Source organism: Sapajus apella, unplaced genomic scaffold (assembly GCF_009761245.1).
Source record: "Sapajus apella isolate SASKATOON/1434 unplaced genomic scaffold, GSC_monkey_1.0 scaffold25, whole genome shotgun sequence".
Taxonomy (NCBI): domain Eukaryota; kingdom Metazoa; phylum Chordata; class Mammalia; order Primates; family Cebidae; genus Sapajus; species Sapajus apella.
In genome coordinates this window covers 26684416-26694105 of record NW_022436965.1, presented here as the reverse complement: position 1 = coordinate 26694105, position 9690 = coordinate 26684416, and the positions used below count along the sequence as shown (strand labels likewise).

Genomic DNA, 9690 nt, shown 5'->3' with positions numbered 1-9690 from the left:
TATGAAATATTTGTATGTATTTATGGGAAGTAATTTTTAAAGCTAGTTAGTCCTTTTTTCATAATTTCAACTTTTATTTTAGATTCAGGGGTACATGTGCAGCAGGTTTGTTACATTTGGCATATTGTGTGATGCTGAGGTTTGGGGTAAAAATGATCCTATCATCCAATAATGATCATAGTACCCAACCAGTTTGTTTTTTAACCCTAGAATAGATATTGCTCCAAAGGAAGATATACAAATGGCCAATAGCACATAAAAATGTGCTCAATATTATTAGCTATTATTAGAAATTAAAAGAAATGTTTAAATATTTAATGTTTTATTTGAAAATAATAAACCATTAAAATTTTAAATAACATTTTTAATGGAAAATAAATGTGTGTGTGTGTGCTTAGGGCAGCACTGATATGCCAGCTCCCTGCTGCTTCAGTCCCCTCCAGACTTTCAGTGCCAATGAGCATGGGAGGAGTGAGGGGGTGCTGAGGGCAGTTTGGTGTGAGCCTGCAGGCACCCCTCTGCATGAACAGCCTGGGTGCTATGAGTGCCATGGATGGTAGGTTGATGGTGGTAGGAGGTGGACAGCCATCTGGGTGGAAAGGGGCAGGACCCTGGTAAAGCCCCACCTTCAAGCCAGGGATAGCCTGAAGCCTAGGAGCCAGGCTGCCAGTTCTCAGACCAGAGTCAGAACTTATGGTACTTTTTCCAGGTCTGCCCATGGCCACCCATGGACCGATCAGCATGCACTTCCTCCCCACTGAAGCCCATAAAAACCCCAGACTCAGGCAGACTTGGGTAGATGTCCAGACAATCTGCCTGCAGAAAGGAGCTACCCACTTCAGCACTTCAGGTCTCCTGAGCACTGTACTGTCTCTTAATAAAGCACCACTTGCTCACTCAAAAAAAAAAAAATAATAATAATAATTATATCCCCCAAAGCAAAAAACCAAAAATTAGTGAGAAGAGTAGCATTGTTTTACAGTTTTGCAGGTTTTTAATATGTGATTTAATGGAAGATAATGGGATTCTTATATATGTTTTTGTATTCAGTCTGTTGCAATATATTGTTTTAGTTGATGTATGTGAAGAAAGTCTACACTCATGTGGATAAGTAGTTGTAAAAGGAAGGAGTATTTTAACAACCTTCTCAAATACTTGTGAGTTATTATCTTTTGATACTACATAAAAATTCAGTAAGTGATAATTTCTTAAAAGATTAGTTGTACTATACAATATAAAGCCATATCAATGATACTTTTATCCTCTATAACATTAAAAAATCCATTGATCTGTCTTGCAGTTTGAATGGAACTTGTACCCATGCATGATTTTGAAATATCATTCACTGCTCATTTGGAAGATATTTGTTCACTAAGAGTTAGGCAGATCTTCCAAATATGAACCTATTTCATTATACAATGTCAAAAAATCACATTCCTTAATATCACCACTAATCATATCAAGAAAGATCATACCCAACGGTGGTAGATACATAGTTTCCAAAATTCTGATTTTTACTCGAAATCCTAAATTTTATCATTTGCAAATACTGTAAAGTTTTTTCTTTGAAATATCAGGCTTAACTCATTTTTAAAAAGTGCTTGATGGGTTACCCATGCCTGAATAACAATAATTTGCCATTACTTCAAGTAAAAGTGGTATTGAAAAAAAGTGGATTGTTCAGCTTGCAAATCATTCACCCAAGTGCTTTTCCTTGAGATAGCCATTATTTCAGTAGGCAGCAGAACAGTTTTCTGTGTCCTTGTCATTTCATCACAGAGAATGTGAATAATTTTACTGCTTCAACAAGGATATTCTAAATTGCAATTGGCTTTAAAATATTTTATTCATTTATTTGTTGGTTGGTTGATTCATTTCTGTATGTGGCAGTGAAAAATACAGTGACTACTAGTCTAGTTTGGTGCCACTACATAGATCTATGCTAAGGCCTAGCAGTTTTGCCTTACTTTTTCACCAACAGACTAAATTTCAACAAAGTGCAAAAAGGCAAATAATGTCCCAGGACTAACTTGCAAAAAGCTTGACCTTATTATTATTGTGAAAATCGTTTGACCTGAACGGGTCTTAGTTTTTCCTTAGGGAAAAAACTAGTCAAAAAACTATTGTAATAGTCCTCCTATAGCTAATTTACATTATAAATTATTTGTGGATACCTACTGTATGAAAGGTTGTAGTAGATCCTGGGGATTCAGCAATGAATAAAACAGGTGAAATGTCTGCTGTTACGGAGCTCATTTGTAAAGGGTGAAAATACATAATAGGGGTTGGAGAGAAAAGTAAAGCAGAGAAAGGAAAGGAGGTGAGTGTGTTTGGTGGGATGTGTGTGTACAATTTAACTAAGGTGGCCAGGAAAGATCTCACTGAGAAGCTGACATTTGAATGAAGATCTGAAGTGGGGGCAGGTAAAGGTATATGCCTATACAAAGGTCACAGCTGAGGCTGCCCCTCTTTATCCATCTCTTTCCATCCTTCCAACTTCCAGACCTTTTTTTTTTTTCTGCTGGTAACTCACACTTTTTAAAGTTTAAACCAATTTACTTTCTTCCAACTCTGCTCTCCACCACTTCCTTGCCCCTAGCACACACACAATTAATCAGCACTTAAAAACAAAAACCTAGCTCTTTACAAAAGGTATAGGGATAGAGTGGAGGTTTTGAATACTTGTGTTTCAATTATTTTTCCCCTGTCATCTTTTATATTAAAGGAAATAAAATATAGGGGTGTCTTCTTTTCCTGGTTGAATTGGTAGAGAATATCTGTGGCTGTTAGTGCTAGTGTTTATAAAAAGAATAAACACTAGTGAGATCATGATGGAGAAAGACCAAATCAGTAGGGACCGAATTACAAAGAGATTTCATTTCTAGGCTAAAGAGTTTGGATTGGTCATGAGTGCATGTCATCCTTTATTTTACTCAGTAGTGGAACAATGGCTCTCAACTATGTGGTTGAAGGAATAAACTTAGACAACAAATCTAAATTTCATGTATCTGTTGCATTTACCTGTTGCATTTCCTCAAGGACTTCGCTCTCCTCAAACTTTTTGGTCCTTTTTTTTTTTTTTAATCAAACACTGATAAGTGTTGGAATACTAACTTTTCTAATCTTTATAAACAATTGATGTAATAGGTATTGTTACTATCCCTGTTTTACTAATGAGAAGACAAGGACACAGAGAGATTATGGAACTTACTGTAGATTCTACAGCTAGAAAGTAGGTGGTGGAAGCAGAATTCCAACCCAGGCAGTCTACCTCCAGAGTCCCTCCTCTTAATCTCTGTCTGTGCCACTCTGGCCAGTGTTTGTGAGTCCTGGAACTATCTGCATCAGAATCACCATGGATACTTGATAAAAGTGAAAAATTCTGGCCCACCTCAGACTTATCATGTAAGAAACTGTTTTTCAAGAGTTGAGGAATGTGGGTAGATTATAAAAACCTGCAGGTGTTTCTGATATGTTATATAATCAAATCCTGCAGGTGATTCTGATATGTATACTTTGTTGGGAACTTCTGTTTTAGAAGGACCTACTGCTGGCACTGTATTTGCTTCTGATCCCAGCTTCCTTTGATTAAATGCTTTCTGAAAGATATACAGTTAGTACAGAACTTAATACTATTATATACTCTTTTACCCCAGTTTGACTTTTAAGTCATTACCAACTGAAATTTAAATGAAATCCTTTTTAGAACAGTACTTAACCAAACAATTAAAAATTTCATTTTCTACAATGCATCATACTTTAAAACTGAGTGAAGGCCAGGCGTGGTGGTGCATGCTTGTAATCTCATTTTGGGAGGCTGAGGCAGGTGGATCACCTGAGGTCAGGAGTTCAAGACTAGCTTGGCCAACATGGTGAAACCCTGTCCTACTAAAAATACAAAAATTAGCTGGGCATGGTGGCGGGTGCCTGTAATCCCAGCTCCTCAGGAGGCTGAGGAAGGAGAATCGCTTTGAACCCAGGAGGCAGAGGTTGCAGTGAACCGAGATTGTGCCACTGCACTGCAGCCTGGGTGACAGAGTGAGACCATCTCCAAAAACAAACAAAAAGCAACCAGAATGGAAACTGAGAACTTACTGTTCTATTTATGATGAAAGAAAACTGCTAGACTTTAGAAAGTACACCGTATGTGATAACGAAAAGTGAACTCTTCTGGATTGTGGAACAGCCCTATATAGTATCATACCTCCATCTTTAACTAGGATTGCAGCTGGCAATAAAGCTCAGCTTCCAACGCAAGTATTGAGTTTGGCTGTTTGTTAACCCAGTATCCTGAGAGAAAATTAGTTCACTGAAGAACATAAAGCATATTATGGTGAAAATTTTTTTATTTCACTTTGTAGTTTGCCTTGTCAAGACTAGTCTTTCCTGAAATGTGCTTCAGGGGCATTTTATAGTTCTCCCTATTTCTTTATGTGAAGCCAGGATCAAAATTGCTTTGAAAAGGATTAAGATCTGGAGGAATAGCTAGATACTGAGGCTCAGGCAAGCACAGATAACTTTAGAAATATAAATTACATGGAACCCCGTTTTTCCTGCCTTTCCAGAAAGTTGTAGAATAATTGATATGAAAGAGTTGGCTAGTTTATCTCCCTGTGTTCCCTTCCTACGCTGCTGAGCTATCTACACGAGATACAGAACTATCTACTTTGAGATTCTTCCCAGAATATACAAAATTGTTTTTTGTCTCAACCCAACATTTTCCCTCTTTTTTTCCAACAAAAAGTAAAATGATTCTCTTAGATATCTATGTTTAACTTTTTCCTGGAAATGTTTCCTAATAACTTTTCGCAGGAAACGTGTTGACTCAATTTGCTGTAGCCATAGACCCTCCTACCTGCCCCCCTGTGGTTTGCTTTGGTAGCACACCTGTAGGACGCAATATAATCCAGGAAATTCACTTCCTACCGGTAGTCCTGAGTAAAGGGAATTTTCTAAAATGAAGCACCTTGTAAATATTATATATGACAAACTCCCAAATGGTTAGACTCTTTATGCGTTTAGTGTTTGATCTTTTTCCTTAAGAAGACTTTTTTTTAGATTGCGGCTCTGCTGGCACTCAACAAATTACAATTGCTAACAAGTTTCAGGGGCCCTAACTTACTTTACTAAATCATATACTTACCAGTTTTTGAAAAGGCTGTCTATTATAGCTCACAAAGTTTTGAACTTTGATTAACTCAAATTACCGAATGAAGTAATATGAAGGTCAAAGACTTCCTGCTCCTATACCTGTCCAAAGCATGTAACCAACATTTTGTCTAAGAGCTTTCCCTAGGGAAATCAATCCTGACCTGGTTTAGAAACATTTTTCCGAAACTCTCACCAAAAGAGAGGAATGATTTTGGATGCTGCTATCTTATCCTTAGGAAAGTATTTACAAGAAGCCATTTTGACCAAGAAACTCGAAATTAATTCTGGTTTTTAAAAAGAGAAGTATATATAACTCCTAGATTGAACCTTATGAAATTACTGATATTTGACTCACAAAAATGACACGTTTTTAATGGTACAGCCTAATACTTTTTGGTGTGAATAAAAGGGGACGCAGGAATAGTTAGGCAGTTTGGGGGGCATCCTGTAGACTTGGACATGAAAAGCATATCTTAAATCAAAATTTGAATTTGTACTTACTAGGATTTCAAGCTCATTTTTTCTCTTGTGACGTTGCCAGCATTATCAGATTTGTATTGTCAAAAGTTTCCTCTTGTCAAAGCGTAAACCTTGGCTCATTCTTGGGCCATCTGTTGTACACTAATAGTTTTGATTTATTCTTCTGGCTGACATGCATACTAATAGTGCAGATGCAAGCTTTACATTTCCTTCTATTGGTCTGTAGTTTTATTGCATACGTTAGTGGCACAAATACTGCATTCATATTAGCTATTTATATTAACTTTCTAGTTTTGGGGGTGAGTAATATACTTTGCTTGTGTTTTTACTGTGCTGAGAAGCCCTGTATTATAGACATTTTAATAGACTTTAAATGATTAGATTACATTCTACTTAATTTTACCACCCTTAATTTTTTTTTTTTTTTTGCGATTTTTATTTTCAGGATATGTCACGATGTGTGTCTGTGCATTTTCATGATTTCAAATTTTCTAATTGCCATTGCTTTAATGAGTGAACACATTTGATTTTTGATCAGCAATTACTATAACTACTAGAAAACAACAAACACTGGTGCCAAATGTAAATTTAGATAGATAACTCTGGAAGGCCTACTTCCAGCTGATGCATTGGCTCTGACTTTTGAGGGTTAACATGCTCTTTAACTTCTTTGACAGCTTGAAAGATGTAAAGTAGAGTGATAGAAGAAAACAAAAGCTCTCTAGGACAGGGAGGTAGGTTAGAGAAAATTCAATAGAAAGCTATTTGTTCATAAGGCTAGGTGCTATTTTTATTTTTGATCTCTTTTTATCAGTTTTCTATTTGGAAAACCAACGCCTCTCTGGCATCCAGTGGATATGGGCCAGATATAAAATGTTAAGAGGCCGTTGTTACTGTTGGTCTGCTATGCAAAACTTTTTGCCTAATAGAGGTCTGTGTTGATTGTGTGAAGGCTGCTCAGTGTCACAAGTGCAGCCTATTGCAGCCTGAGTTTCCTTCATTGTAGGGGAAATTATGTTAGAAATACATTCCTTTCTATTAAAGATAAAGGGCTCCAACCTTGAGCCAGAGTTTTCTAATACAGTAGAAGCCATCTTATCTAGTATCATAGGGACTAGTAGATGGTCTGTTAATAACCAATACTGGTTAAAATGATTTTTTAAAAAGATACATATCTTTATTTTATTTGATGATGTTAATGTGCACTCATTGGCTAGTTTTGTGTGTAGAGCCAATGTCTTTCTTTGAGTCCAAATCCACGCTTCAGAGTTCCATGTTGCCTTTCTTTCATTAACTATACTCACAATTCGGCAACCATAATTTCCAGTATTGGTTCCAGTTACTTTAAATTGGAATAAGAACTTCGAGGTGCTTGTTAAGCAATCTGAGGGCAGACAATTAAGATTTTTATGGTTGTTTTGCAAGGAGAGAACATTTTAGAACTTATTTTTATCTTTTTGCTCTCTTTTCACGCTGTTAGTTTATGTAATATTTTATTAAATTACACAATAATACTAACTAATACAATTAGTGATTCGTCTTGAAAAAAGACACAGCTCAACTAGTTGTGAATGTTTCTTGTGCTATAGGCACCAGTCAATGAGTTTTATACGGGAAATGGGAAGGGTCATTTAATCAGTTTCTACTCTACATGGATATGTAAACATTTGATAACTCTCAGTAAGGCCTGAATTTTATTGTGACTTACCATCATAAACTTCAGCTGAGCAAAATATGGTCCTTTTCTTTTGATAAGCTAGTCTCCAATGCTTTTGTTTTCTTAAAAAGAGAAGAAACATAACTTTGAATGCTGTGTTATGCACTAATATTTTGTTGGTTTCTATCAAAGTGCTTGGAAGAGGGAATTGGGAGAACTGTATGAAAGTGACATATTTTCTTGTGTACAATATTGCATAACATTAGAAAATGGATGTTTTATTTTCACAGTGAAATGTTTGGTGTTTCTCCCCACTCCCCACCCCCATGTTTCTCTAACTTCTTCTGGGAATAAGAGTAACAACACATTGATTATAATATTTGTCCACATGATTTCATTCCAGAGAAAATCCTATGGTATCTAAGCCCTACGGAAAGCCTGATAAAGACATTTCAGGAGTCCATTTGAAGATGTCTTAAAATCAGTGACAGTTTTGAATGACAGTGCCAAAGTATATTTCTCTTTATGGTAACATTCTTTTTCTACTAACCTTTTTATTTTTAAGCAGTTTCATTTTTCTTGCAGTTGGGTTATTTTTAAATGATTTAATTGAAGGGAAAGAAGTACAAATTCATCAAATTGTACCTCCAGGATTGAATTTCCTTCACTCGTTCCTTAATAGTGTTTAAGTAAAAGGGGGTGCGATATCAAGAAGACTAAATTATAAATATGATTTTTCTATGCTGTTAAAAAACAACAATGCTGTCCTTGATTAACCATTATGGAGATTCTTCTTGATCAAATACCTTTAGAACTGTTTCACAGATTTATAATTTAACTAGTAATTTGGTTTAGGGTTAGGCTTTGAGTGACAGAAAATCCAAAATATAGTGGCTTAGATAAATTAGAAGTTTATTCGTCTTTTCATGTGTAAGTTTCAGAGATCTTATGGTAGCTCCTTAATCATCAGGATCCCTGTCTCCTTCTGTCTTCTTGCTCCATAACCCTTAACTTGCAGCTTCCCTCTCATGGTTCAAAAGATGGCTACTCCAGCTCTTGCAGTCATACCTGCCTTCTAGCTAGCAAGAAGGAGAAAAGGGAAGGAGCAAAGCCTTCTACCATCACCACCTTGAAGAAGTTGCCATTTCTCCTTGCAGTCCGTTGACCAGACTGTGTAGCCTTACTTGGTTGCAGAGGAAGCTAGGAAAGAAATACAGTCTTTATTCTGGGTGGCCCTGTGCCTAACCAGTTATCACAAGTCCTGTTGCTATTTTAATATTATAGAAGAAGGAGAGCATATATTGGGTTTAAAAAAAAAAAATGGCTGTTTCTACAAGTTGGTTTCCCTAACAAAATAAAAACTTGGATTTATATTCTTTAAAAGAAAATATCCTCTATAGCACACTGCTGACTACATGACAGGGCACTGTGCTCAGTAAATTTTTTTTAGATGAACAGTAGGAAACCAGTAAATATTTGTTGAGTGATTACAGCTCCTTTGTTTCTGAAAACGTGACTCACAGGATTAATGATCTAAAAAAGAGTAAGATGAACACAGAAAATAATAATTCGAGATTCATTGTTGTGAGGTTCAAGAAACATTTATTTTGAGGAAGAATTGAGGAAGTGAAGGTAAATGTTCAATGGAAGTAACTACACTCCCAGATATATAGATAAGCTAGGTAGATAGATAAAATATATATGATATATTAAATATATATACACTTATTTTTATTATAAGATAAGTACTGTTAGAATTGGTAGTATACCAGCTTTGGTTCCCTACAGTCTGATTTTTGGGCCTCTTGGTAAACAGGTACTTTAAACTGTTCCCCCAGTTTGTAAACCTTTAATAATTAGACACAAGGCAGGTTAGCTGTAATAATTTGTATGTGTGTAAGATGTGATTCTTCCTTTTTCATAAATCATAATGTGGTTTTTAGCTTTCTGCTGCAAAAGTAACTAGTTTGTTAGGAATTTAAAAAGAGAAAGTAGGAGACATTGTGTTCAGAAAATTATGTTTAAAGACAACAATTAGTATGGCATCTCTATCTTAGCAGGAAACTCAGAATTAAGTCTGAGTCTAACCTTAACCCGTGACCAGTGGAATTTAAGTGTGTTTATTTTTACAATAGCCTTAATTTGGGGCTTGCAAGTTTTTTGGTTTGTTTTCACATTCAATTTAGAGACCCTGAAGCAGTATTTTAATGATAGGAATTAAGCTATGTATAACTTTCATGGCTTAAAGATCAGCAAATTCTGTTTTTCCTTGGATATAATGTTATCTTTCTCAGAAATGTGTGATCTTTGTGTCTAACAATGCACTTAAAAAAGCAAAACAAAAAATTCCCTTGCTGCAATGCTGGAATTCTAACAGAACTTTACTCATCTTCTCTCCCCTC

General features: G+C 35.9%; 1 protein-coding gene across 2 annotated transcripts in view; it reads left to right on the top strand.

Annotated features, from left to right (window-relative positions):
• Positions 1-9690, top strand: part of ATF6 (activating transcription factor 6) — a 191457-nt gene that overhangs the window by 127259 nt on the left and 54508 nt on the right. The window lies entirely within an intron of this gene.